This window comes from Podarcis gaigeae (genome assembly GCF_964106915.1).
Source record: "Podarcis gaigeae genome assembly, chromosome: 13".
Lineage (NCBI taxonomy): Eukaryota > Metazoa > Chordata > Lepidosauria > Squamata > Lacertidae > Podarcis > Podarcis gaigeae.
In genome coordinates, this window is record NC_139689.1 from 54191665 (window position 1) to 54204893 (window position 13229).

Consider the following 13229-nt stretch of genomic DNA (forward strand, 5'->3'; position numbering starts at 1 on the left):
GTACACTGAATGTCCCATATTGGATAGAGCCGGGCTACCATCCCTCCATGGCACTTTTTCTTAATCTGAATGCCTTGACTGCACCACACGTATACACTGGACTCCGAGTTATCATGGCTGAACTTCCTGGCTTTATAAGCCCTGACCTTATCTTGAAATTTCCTCAATGTCTGTGATATTACTTTGCCACACACTATCGTCTACCTGTCCCTTTAAACTCTTCTCCAATTCAGAATCTCTGGTTCCAAACTCCATTCCTCTTGGGTGGCCTGGTCTATAACTAAGAGCATTTATTTAGAATGCCTACTGATTTCTGTTTAAACTTCTCTGAGTCTAAGAATAAAGTGGGAGCCTTTTGGTATGCATTGATTTTTGTAGTATTCTGATAAAGACACAGCATGATGGTGCATTTTAAGCGTGCGTTTTTAAAGAACCATGTATGCCGCACAGCTCTCCTTGAAGGAAAGGTGGGCTGAAAAATAACTAAATACACATTCTTGCCATTTTGGTGCCTTGCTGTTACAAACATATGGGATTTTCACTCAAAGCTTGTGTAATAGTCATGCACAAGTTCTAAAGGATACTATATTCATATGCATCACATTGGTTTTGGGGAGCGGGTGGCACTGTGGTCTAAACCACCAAGCCTCTTGGGCTTGCTGATTGGAAGGTTGGCAGTTTGAATCCCCGCAACGGGGTGAGCTCCTGTTGTTCGGTCCCTGCTCCTGCCCACCTAGCTGTTCAAAAGCACACCAGTGCAAGTAGATAAATAGGTACCGCTCCGGCGGGAAGGTAAACGGCGTTTCCGTGCGCTCTGGCTTCCATCATGGTGTCCCATTGTGCCAGAAGCGGCTTAGTCATGCTGGACACACTGGCGGAGGAAGAGGGGGGCAGGAGGAGCGCCCCACCCCCGGCAGCGCGATCCCAGTTGGGTTCCATCGCGGTTGTCCCCCTGCCTGCGCTGGATGCCCCACCCCTCCAGGTGGCATGCCTCGCCCCAGGATGCATGCCCCGCCCCTTTGGGCGGCACCCCTGCCTCCGGGGCGTGCATCAGCCCTGCCACCGCCTGCTCTCCGTCCCTGGTGCCAGAGCATGAAGCTCCACCACTGGCTGGGCACATGACCCGGAAAGCTGCCTGCGGACAAACACTGTCTCCCTCCGCCTGAAAGCGAGACGAGTGCCGCACCCTATAGTCACCTTTGACTGGACTTAACCATCCAGGGGTCCTTTATCTTTACCTTTTACCTGCATCACATTGGTAGTCAAATTAATGAAATGGTACCTGCTTTTTTAAAAATTGTTTCAAGAATAAATCACATGTTCTTTACCTCTTGTAAGTTTGCAGTAAATTTCTTCCCGTTCCTCTGTCTGTGCAGAGGTATGATAACACATAGAAGCAAACATGGCAGTGTTATAAATAAAGATGGCCTGCTTTATTCACCCAGAGAACAGGAAAAAGGAAACAAAGGCCTGGCATTTCTTATAGCCCAAACTATCACAAAATCACACAAGTCGGCTTGTAAGTAAGTGAAGTTGCAGGAAGAAGCATATTGGCATATTCTCATGCCACAAACATACAGATTTCTGTTGACCAAATAATCTTTAAATTAAACCATAGCTCAAAAGACACATGCCATTTCTGTCAGTCTTACTAGTAGTTAACATTTAAGCTTGGTGGCATTACAATGTCTGCTACATTTACCTTTCTTTATCAACCAACTGGTTCAATCAATAAAATGTTTATTTAATGGCTGAATGATTGTAGTAAAGTACACATCACAGCCACCAATTATTTATGATTACAGGTAGCAAGCCAGGAGGTCTGAAAGATACTAGAACATTCAGATATGTTGTTACCTGTTGAGCAATAGATTTATTAGACCTCTCAAGAAAGTTATTTAGAACTGTCTCTTAAGGATCAACTAGGAAATTGCCTTATATAAATTTTGTGTTCTCTGACCCCTTGATAAAATCTGGACTGTTACAAGCTCTTTAGTGGTTGCAAGGACACTGCCTATCATTAAAGGAAACTCTGGCAAATCTATTAGAGGCAACTCTGGCAAATTTATTAGAGGCCGAGCAATGCAGGGCAAGTGAGCATTGTGAATATGGCCTATAAGTTGACTCATGTCACCCTTGAGCATCCTTCCACAGGCTTCCCCCCACGTTCATGGGGGTCACCCTGCAGGCGTAAGTGAAATTGCGTAGAGTGAGGACACCCCTCTTTAAAAAGGAGGATGTACAAGAGGACACACAGAGAGAGACTCACCCTGGAAATCGCTCAGGGCCGCTGACCTGCCTCTTCTGAGCCTGCCTGCCTCCAGGGAGCCGGTGTGTGCTGTGCAGCAGAGCAGCAGAGATGGGGAGATGAAGGCTCCTGCCCTGCGCCACTGGCTGATCAAAGGACGCCTTCCCTTGCTCAGGCAGCAGCCCCGAGTGAAGGAAGGCCACGCTATTTATTTATTCATTTTGTGGCAACCAGTGAGAGAGTGGTGTGTGTGTGTGCCTGAATTTCATTCTCTGTTTAACCCAAGATTACCTTGCACTACGGAAGGATCAATTCTTTGCAGGTGTGGAACAGACATTATGTAGCAAATGTGAAAGTGCCTGTCCTGCAGATTGAAGTGGTGGTGTGGGCATTTAGGGGGTAAAGTGACCCTTCAGTTAGACGGGTCCAAAGTTCTGAAGAGCTTTATATAGTAATAGCAACACCTTGAAATTTGCCCGGTAACCAGTTGCAGTCATTGCAGATCTCTGAACAATGGTGTAATATGCTCCTCTCAGCTGTTACGCTGCAGTGTGTTGCTGTTATGCTACCAAGTGCAAGGGAATCGCCACACAGAGTGTATTCAAGTCTTGAAGTTACCAGTGACTGGATTACTGTGATCAGATTATCCTGGTCTAGGAATGGGTGTTGCTGTCGTACCAGCCAAAGCTGATAAAAGGTGCTCCTAGCTGCCGAGGCTACTTGGACATCAAGCAAGCAAGTCGGATCCAGATGCACCCACAGAAGCTCCTTCAGGGAGAATGCAGCCTCCAACTAGGGCAGGCTACTGGCCAATTTCTCAGACACAGGAACCACTCACCCAAAGTGCCTCCATCTGGCCAGGATTCAGACTCAGTTTATTGGTTCTTTTCAAAACCAGCTCAATTTAGGATTTAGGGCAGACAAAAGAAAATGCTTCTCCATGCAGTGCATCATCAAACAGTGGGATTTGCAGTGATGACACCAACTTGGATGGCCTCAAAAGAGGATTAGACAAATTCCTGGAGGAGAAGAGGCCTATCAATGGCTGCTAGCCAGAATGACTATGCTCTGCCTCTGCAGTTGGAGGCGGCAATGAAGACCAGTCCCTGGAAATCTTGAGAGGCGGAGAGTTGCTCTTGTGCTCATCTTCTGCTCCCCAGGTTCGCCAGGTACCTGGTTGGGAGACCAGGATGCTGGACTAGATGGGATATTATGTTCTTGTGATGCGGGATCTGGAATGTGTCCAGAATTGGTGCACAGCTCTTGAAAGTACATCACACATCTGGGATATTTTCTTTCTCTTTGGCTGTTATTTGAAATTTTTCTTCCAAAATTCAGTTTCTGCTCTGTTGTACACTTCATTCTTGATTTGTTTTTGCTTCCTTCCTATTCTGCACTCACGTCTCTTCTCCAGGCCTGATCCAGTATGGTTTCAGTATTCTTTCATTCCTCTAGGAAATGTATATTTAATGTTGGTATCCATCTACTATCCCTTCTTCAATTCTAACAGCTAAGGCAAAAACAACAATAACAACAACAAAAACAAAAACCATTTAATAATTTAGCAATGTTTCCCTTAACATGCTTGTTGGAAATTACATGTACTCAGCTGGGATTTTCAGCATGATTTTTACTTGTCAAGATTCCTTTTATAATCCTGTTTTTTTCCCCTGATGTGTTTTTTTCCTGAATCTTAAGTGGCTAGCTGTCTGCTCAGTGTTTCAAAATATAACCACAGTACCACAACTTTTTTTAAAAAAAAATAGGGTGAATTTGCCCCACTTCTGGGGAGGCAAATCAGTGGGAGAACTAAAGATTTGGTTTTCTGAATTTTGTTTTTAATTCCAGGTCTGAATTGGGTTAGCTCAGGCCCAAAATGATCTGAACTGAATTGGTGCCTGTTGTGCCAGCATCCCCCCCCACCTGCCCCGCCCTGAGGTCCTCTGGCTGTCCCCTGCCCCACCTCCCACTCTGAGCAACTTGTACAGCTCTGAGCTAGGTTTTGGAAGGGCATGTCAATAATTCCCCTTTATTCCTGCTGCCGCCACAGATAACATTTATCTGGATATCCCATCCCAGCATAACCAAATATGAGGCATGCGGTATAATGCAATTAATTTAGCAAACAGAAATAATAAGCAAGGGTTTTCTGTGTGTGGTTTCAGCTTTTCTTTATCTTATTTGTTACTTTATCGGATACACAAAAACAGCTACTATAATATTGATCCTGTACAAAATCATGGGCTCTGCCAAATCACGTCCACCACCATCTCTCACCCCCCGACTCCACTCTCATGTGTCTCACCCCCAACATTCAGACTCCCTTTCAAGTTTTCCTTCATTCACCACTCATTCATTCACCCACGTTCTAAGCTTATTCCTCCCTAACATTTACCTCAGTTCTTCTCATACACTTCCCTGCGCATTCACCTTAATTGCACTGCTATCTTATGCACACACCAGAGCCTCCCACTCTGAATCCCCCAGGCGGAATCACTGAATCGGAGTTACTGTTTCATTGTGTTTTTTAATATTATCATTATTTTATGCTTTTATACTCTAAACCATCCTGTGATCTTAGGATGAAGGGCAGTAAAATGAATGAATGAATGAATGAATGAATGAATGATTGGGGCTCAAACATTTCTAGCTTCAATCTATCCAGGTCTTGGTTAGTGGGGAAGGAAAGTGGCCCCTGCCTCAAGCGCCTCCCCTTCGCTGGACTCTGCGCTCTCTGCAGCCTGAAGGCCACCTGCCCAGAGGCAGCACAATATTAAGAGCTGTGCTCAGTCTGCCTTAAAGGAAAGAGAAAAGGCAAGATCCATGGCAAGTAGGGACTATGTCAAATGGTTCCCTGTGTCTATGTCCTGCCTTTGAGATTTTGCTACTCCTTTTGCTGCCAGATTACACTTTCAGATTTATTTGTAGTTTATTCACTCTGAAAAGTCCTTTGATCCTTTGATCTTTGCAACTGTTGAGTATGTTAAATCTGAATTTTCTTTTTGGTCTTTTTACCACATGAAAAAGGATTTCTGCCTTTATTATACATACATGAGCTTAGCTCAGGGGACCCAATTTCCTCTTTTGTTTTCTCACTTAACAGGTAATCTAAAATTAGATCAACTGGGATCACATCAAAGAGGGATGACTTTGTCGAAAGTAAATGTAATTCTGTCACCAATTCCAAATTAAAATTGTGTGTGTGTGTGCGCGCACACGCGTTTTCATTACAGAAAAAAAAAGAACAATTAATAAGGGAAAGTCACTTATCCAGAATAAGTTAACAATGATTAATCTGAACATCACCACTCACAAACTGATTATGGAACTGGAAGCCCACAGTTCAAGATGGCATCCAAACTGATGCCCCGAACTTATGCTTCCATTGCCATATAGGAGCTTGAGAGAAACAGTAAATGACTGAACTGAGATACCTACAAAATCATTAGAATACATATACATTTATACCAAAGCATAAAGTAAAGGTAAAGGTACCCCTGACAGTTAGGTCCAGTCGCGGATGACTCTGTGGTTGCGGCGCTCATCTCGCTCTATAGGCTGAGGGAGCCGGCGTTTGTCCGTAGACAGTTTTTTCGGGTCATGTGGCAGCATGACTAAGCCGCTTCTGACAAACCAGAGCAGCGCACGGAAATGCCATTTACCTTCCCGCCCGAGTTGTACATATTTATCTACTTGCACTTTGAAGTGCTTTAGAACTGCTAGGTTGGCAGAAGGAGGGACCGAGCAACGGGAGCTCACCCCGTCGCGGGGATTTGAACCGCTGACCTTCTGATCAGCAAGCCCTAGGCTCTGTGGTTTAGACCAAACCACATTCGGGCCAGTCTTGCCAGACTCTAGGGTTGTGCGCTCATCTCACTCTATAGGCCGGGAGCCAGCGCTGTCCACAGACACTTCCGGGTCACGTGGCCAGCTTGACGAAGCTGCACCTGGCGAGCCAGCGCAGCACACGGAACGCCGGTTACCTTCCCGCTGGTAAGCGGTCCCTATTTATCTACTTGCACCCGGAGGTGCTTTCGAACTGCTAGGTTGGCAGGCGCTGGGACCGAACGACGGGAGCCCACCCCGTCGCGGGAATTCGAACCGCCGACCATGCGATCAGCAAGTCCTAGGCGCTGAGGTTTTACCCACAGCGCCACACGCGTCCCTACAATATAGCACAATATAAATTACATAATCTATGCAGCAACCTTTATAGTCTTGTCAAAACATATAATGCTTTTAGATTATATTGTTCTGTAAAATACTTCATAGACTCACTTGGCATTCCAAAAAACATAGAACACTAAACAAAATATCACAGCTAGAAGCCTAGAGCTGACAATATTTTTTAATGTTTTATACTTATGGGTGTCACTGTAGCCTGCAGTTTGAGCCCCTCCCCCAAAAAAGTTTCCAAGTTTTATTTAGTTTTAAAAATTAAAATGTAATTTTTTAAAGCTAACTGTTCCTATAGGTCCCTGCTACAATGCTGTGATGCCGAAATGTTTTTCTGTGGTCATCTAAGACTCCACATTTATCCTTTAAAAAAGAGAGGCCATGCTCACTGTTGCACTTCAACAAGCAGCCCTTGGAGGGTTGACCATGGGTAAATGAGACCCCCTCAGACCCCCCCAAAAAGAAAAGGGGAAAAACTACTGACTGGTCATCTTGATGTTGATACCAAGAAAGGTCCTCAAACAGATAATTAAACAGTTGGTCTTTGAACACTTAGAAAAGGAGGCTGATTACTAAGACCCAGCATAGATAGATGAGATAGATAGATAGATAGATAGATAGATAGATAGAGATAGAGATAGAGATAGAGATAGAGATAGAGATAGAGATAGAGATAGAGATAGAGATAGATAGATAGATAGATAGATAGATAGATAGATAGATAGATAGATGATAGATAGATAGATAGATAGATAGATAGATAGATAGATAGATAGAGATAGATAGATAGATAGATAGATAGATAGATAGAGATAGATAGATATAGATAGATAGATAGATAGATAGATAGATAGATAGAGATAGATGATAGATTAGATAGATAGATAGATGATATACATAGATAGATGATGATAGATAGATAGATAGATAGATAGATAGATAGATGATAGATATAGATGATAGATAGATGATAGATGATAGAGATAGATAGATAGATAGATAGATAGATAGATAGATAGATATAGATAGATAGATAGATAGATAGATAGATAGATAGATAGATGATAGATATAGATGATAGATAGATGATATAGATAGATAGATAGATAGATAGATGATAGATAGATAGATGATAGATAGATAGATAGATAGATAGATAGATAGATAGATAGATAGATAGATAGATGATAGATAGTTACAAGCTTGGTGGATCAGGGGAATGCTGTGGACATTGTGTATCTTGATTTCAGTAAGGCTTTTGAAAGCGTTTCCCATGATATTCTTGCAGAGAAGCTGGTAAAATGTGGGCTGGGTGAGGTAACTTATGTGGATTTGTAGCTAGTTGACTGACTGAACCCAAAGAGTGCTCAACTAATGGTTCCTCCTTATCCTGTGGAAAAAGTGACAAGTGGGGTGCCACAGGGTTGTGTCGTGGGGTCATTGTTGGTCAGTGTCGTTATAAACAACTTGGATGAAGGAATTGAAGGGGTGCTCATCAAATTTGCATATGACACCAAACTGGGAGGGGCAGCTGATGCTGCAGGAGACAGACTTGGGATTCAAGATGACCTTAATAGATTGAATTTCATTAGGGCCAAATGTCAGGTTCTTCACTTAGGCAGGAAGAACCAGCTACACATATATAATATGGGAGACACCTGGCTTGCCAGTATTCCATGTGAAATGGATCTAGGGGTATTAGTAGACCACAGACTGAACATGCGTCCACAGTGTGATGTAGCAGCAAACCTTTTTTTATTTTAAAAATAATATTCTAGGCCGCATCAACAGAAATATAGTGTTCAGGTCAAGGGAAATAATAGTAGTACAGTGGTACCTCGGGTTAAGTACTTAATTCGTTCCGGAGGTCCGTTCTTTCTTTTTTTTATAATAAATTTTATTAATTTTCATCCAGTTATACATTTTAACCCGAATACAACAAATTATGACTGTTTTGGACTTCCTTCAGCGTCTCTGACAATCATCCATATTTATACCTTTAATACACATTCCCTTTTTTCATATTGCCATTGTTCCTCCTTACACCCATTATTTCTAATAAACAATACTTATTTGTTTTTTTTACAGTGCCTCTTGAAATCCCACTAGCGTTGTGTTTACACCACATATGTTTTTCAGATAGTCCACCAATTTTCCCCAGTCCTCGATGAACTTTTGGTCTTTAGTATATCTGATTTTCCCAGTTAATTTGTCCAATTCCGCATAGTCTATCAATTTTAATCTCCATTCTTCTATCGTCGGTATCTCCTCTTGTTTCCACTTCTGGGCCAACAGGATTCTGGCTGCCGTTACCGCATATTGGAAAAGCTTATAATCCTTTCTTCTTATGTCCTTTCCTACAATACCTAAAAGAAAAGCTTCGGGTTTTTTCACAAAAGTATATCTTAACATTTTTTTCATCTCATTATACATCATTTCCCAGAAGCTTTTCACTTTCTTACATTCCCACCACTGATGAAAGAACGCCCCTTTTTTATCTTTGCATTTCCAACATTTGTTATCAACCTTATACATCTTTGCTAATTTTACAGGTGTCATATACCATCTATAAAACATTTTCATCACATTCTCTTTCAGTAAAGTACATGCCGTAAATTTTATATTCTCTTTCCACAATTTTTCCCATTCCTCAAATTGAATATTATACCCAAAATCCTTTGCTCACTGTATCATTACCGATTTAACCTCTTCATCCTTCGTATTCCATTCCAGCAATATCTTATACATTTTTGACAGAGTTTTATACTCATTGTTTATTATGTCATTTTGGAAAATTGATTCTTTTTCCACAAAACCATTTTCCTTCAAATCTTTTTTAAATAATTCATTTACTTGAAAATAGTGCAGCCAATCATATATATGCTCTTTGATTTGTTCGTATGGCTTTAGTTTCCATTTCCCTCCTTCATTAGTCACCAGTTCACCATATGTGCCCCATTTTTCTCTCATATTAATCTTCTTAACACTCATTACCTCCAACGGGGACAACCAGTGCGGGACTTTGGGTTCCAATATATATTTATATCTTTCCCAAACCTCTATTAAGGAGCCCCTGAAGATGTGGTATCCAAATCCTTTGTGAACCCTCTTTTTATCATACCATAGGTACGCGTGCCACCCAAATCTGTTATCAAAACCTTCAAGATCCAGTAATTCATTGTTTTCTAACTTTATCCATTCTTTTACCCAGCATAAACATGCTGCCTCGTAGTACAATCTCATATCTGGCAGGGCGAAGCCTCCTCTTTCTTTAACGTCCGTCAATAACTTAAATTTTATTCTAGGCTTCTTTCCCTTCCAGATATACCTTGAGATCACTTTTTGCCATTCTTTAAAAATTCCAATACCCTTTAATATGGGTATGGTCTGGAATAAAAATAACATCTTTGGTAGCACCGTCATTTTTACCGTAGATATTCTTCCCCAAAATGATAGTTTCATTCTGGCCCACACCTCCAGATCCTTCTTTATTCCCTTCCAAACTGGGATGTAATTATTTTGATACAAATCAATATTATTAGGTGATAACCAAATTCCCAAATATTTAACCTTTTTCACCACCTCTATCTCCGTTCGTTGCTGCATTAATTCAATCATATTTTGTTCCATATTTTTTGCAATCATTTTCGTCTTTTTCTTATTCAATCTGAATGCTGCCACCTTTCCAAATTGTTCCATCTCTTCCAATACCTCCTTTACACTTTCTATTGGTTCTTCCATAGTCATTACCAAATCATCGGCAAAGGCTTTAACTTTATACTCATTTAGACCTACTGTTACCCCTTTTATTTGCTTATTATGTCTATTTGCATTCCAGAATCGTTATAAATAGCAATGGCGATAATGGGCAACCTAGTCTTGTTCCTTTAGATATTTTTATATCTTCAGTAATCACATTGTTTACTATCAATTTTGCTCTCTGCTCTGTATAGATTGCCTTTATGCCATTGAAAAACTCTTGTCCCACCTCCATATATTCTAAGTTTTTCAACAACATTAAAACTGCTTGTTTATCGCCCCTACCAGACAGATATTCTATAACATTAATTATATTTCTTATGTTATCTCTTATTTGTCTGCCTGGTAGGAAGCCTGCTTGATCCTTATGTATAAGTTTTGTTAATATCTTTTTCAGTCTCTTCGCTAAGATTCCAGCAAAAATCTTATAATCAGTGTTCAATAGTGAGATAGGCCTATAATTCTTCACTTGGGTTAAATCCGAATCTTGTTTTGGGATTAGTGCAATATATGCTTCCGGAATGTCTCTTTCTTTCAAAATATTGTTCATGACTTCAGTCAACGGGGTCACCAACACATCTTTCATTTCTTTGTAATAACTAGATGTAAACCCATCTGGACCCGGAGCTTTCCCTCTCTTCAACTCCTTTATCACTTCTTTTACTTCTTCTTTTTCTATTGGGGCATTCAGCTGGTCTTTTTGGTCTGTCGGGATCTTTCGCACCATTTTCTCTCTTAGATATCTTTCTATTTTCTTCTTGTTTCGTTCCGGAGGTCCGTTCTTAACCTGAAACTGTTCTTAACCTGAAGCATCACTTTAGCTAATAGGGCCTCCTGCTGCCGCCGCGCCACCGGAGCATGATTTCTGTTCTCATCCTGAAGCAAAGTTCTTAACCCAAGGTACTATTTCTGGGTTAGCAGAGTCTGTAACCTGAAACGTATGTAACCTGAAGCGTATGTAACCCGAGGTACCACTGTACTCTATTCTGCCTTGGTCAGACCACACATGGAGTCTTGTGTCTACTTCTGGGCACCACAATTTAAGAAGGATGTTGATTGCAGCTCTCTGTCAAAATCAACTCCACCCTTAAAAGCTGGTCCATTTTGTTGCTCTCTCCCAACTTGTTGAGACAAGATATCTGCTATTTTCTCTCACACATCTCCGCTCATCCTGTAAATAGTTCCTGCATGAATAAAGCCTTTGAACTCCAGAGACTTCAGAAATTGTAAGTGATTATTCTAATCTAATTCACCCAAGCTGCAAGATCTGCTAGCACATACACACTATACAATTTATGCACATGTCTGCACATCCAAGAATCCTGGCAGCCCATCACTCTGTCCACTACACCATGCTGCCTCTCCATAGTTTTCTTAATCTGCACCTGACAATTTTCACAGCACTACCTATCTTGCAGGTCAAAGTACTTGATAAGCATCCTTAAGTAAACCTTGAAGTGATTATTTCAGGCATAATCCAGCCAAGCCTACCCCCTCCTCTGTGCCAGTGATAAAGCAAGTTAACTGAAATTTGTAACCCTATAAATAATAGAGAAAACATGTCCACGATGTATTTCAACAATGCTTTTTTGAGTTGAGGGTTGTATGACCTTTGTTGGCTGGTTGCTTTCAGTTCTTCCACACACATGTATTAAAAGCAGCTCACTGCGTGCATTAATTCTGTGTACACAGGTTGGCCTTTCGCTGATGTGTACCCAGCAAAGCTCAGAGAGGCATATTCTAGACATACTGTAACAAAACTCTGTCAGTGCCAAATGTTTACTGCAGCAATTGTGGGACGGCTGTGTAAATAAAAATTACTGTAGTGGCTTCAATAGTAATGAAATCTTCTTGATATATTTAGGGGTGAATACTGTACTGCATTTAGCAGTGTTTTCTAAAGATACCGGTATTTAAAGTAGTGTCTGTGAATGAATGGATGCAGAGAGGGAGAGTGTGTGTGACATGCAGAATGTTAAAATGCAAAGCACTATCTTCTGATTGGCTCATGGAAAGTGGATACTGTAGATATAAACTAGCAACTGCATCCACTGGTCTTTATAACTGTCACAAAGAAAGCAGACGGGAGAGAGAGAGAGAGAGAGAGAGAGAGAGAGAGAGAGAGAGAGAGGACAAAATCTCACCAACAGTAAGTAAAAGTCCTAACTTTCTAAGCTTAAATAGTATAGAAATGGCACCTTAATACACCATTTAATTGTACACTATCTCAGGACTTTACTGAAATAGTCAGTAGAGAGAGTAAATGGCACACATGCATGTGTGTGCAGATACACATATCAATTAATTTTTTTAATTAACATGTCAAAATTGTCATGGTTTTTTTTTATACACCTGGCATGCGCATGTCTCTTTGAGGTTGCATAATATGACAAAATAGACTTGAAAGGTGCTGATCCTATGTGCATTACATGAAACTGCTATTGCAAACACGTGTCTTCAGCATAATATTTGGGATCAAAATATAAATACTGTTCATGTAGCTCAGTCTCTATATTAAAGCAAATATACTGGTTAGCTGCCTTGACAGTCAATGAAGTGGCTAAAACAGGCACTTAATTCTTAGAAATAAGCAACAGATCTTAAAGGATCCATTCTATAGGAACTGAAGCAGAACCCATCCTTATTTAAATGAAAATGACAAATACAAAGTTTCAGCAAACTTACTTAAGCAGGTTTACTATATATACAGTCTATAAATGTCTATAAGCCAGAAGAGGGGTGGAGGGAAGTTAATTCAGATAAGATATAGATTTTAAGGAGAATACTATTGTTAAGCTGTATTGTGTTTAAGATATTTGGGGGGGGGAATAAAATATGGGGGGGGGGAGGTTGTTTCAGCAAACTTTATTAGTATTTTTGTTAGTATTAATGTAGGGCATAAACCCGCCAGTTATTTTAAATGATATTGTTAAATTGCATTATATCATTAAAAACAAACAAGATAATTATGTAGTATAGTTATTGATTTCAAAGGGGGAAATGATGCATAAAGTTGTATTTGATCTTGAAATTTACTCTTTCAGTG

General features: G+C 40.8%; 1 protein-coding gene across 2 annotated transcripts in view; it reads left to right on the forward strand.

Annotated features, from left to right (window-relative positions):
* Nucleotides 1-13229, forward strand: part of DDC (dopa decarboxylase) — a 52560-nt gene that overhangs the window by 475 nt on the left and 38856 nt on the right. Inside the window, exon 1 of one of the 2 annotated variants that reach the window (XM_083709556.1) lies at nucleotides 12243-12332. The exons of the other annotated variant lie outside the window; for it this stretch is intronic. The gene's annotated coding sequence lies outside the window, so the exon portion shown is untranslated. Of the gene's footprint in view, nucleotides 1-12242; nucleotides 12333-13229 lie in introns of those variants that run through there. 2 annotated transcript variants of the gene reach the window in all.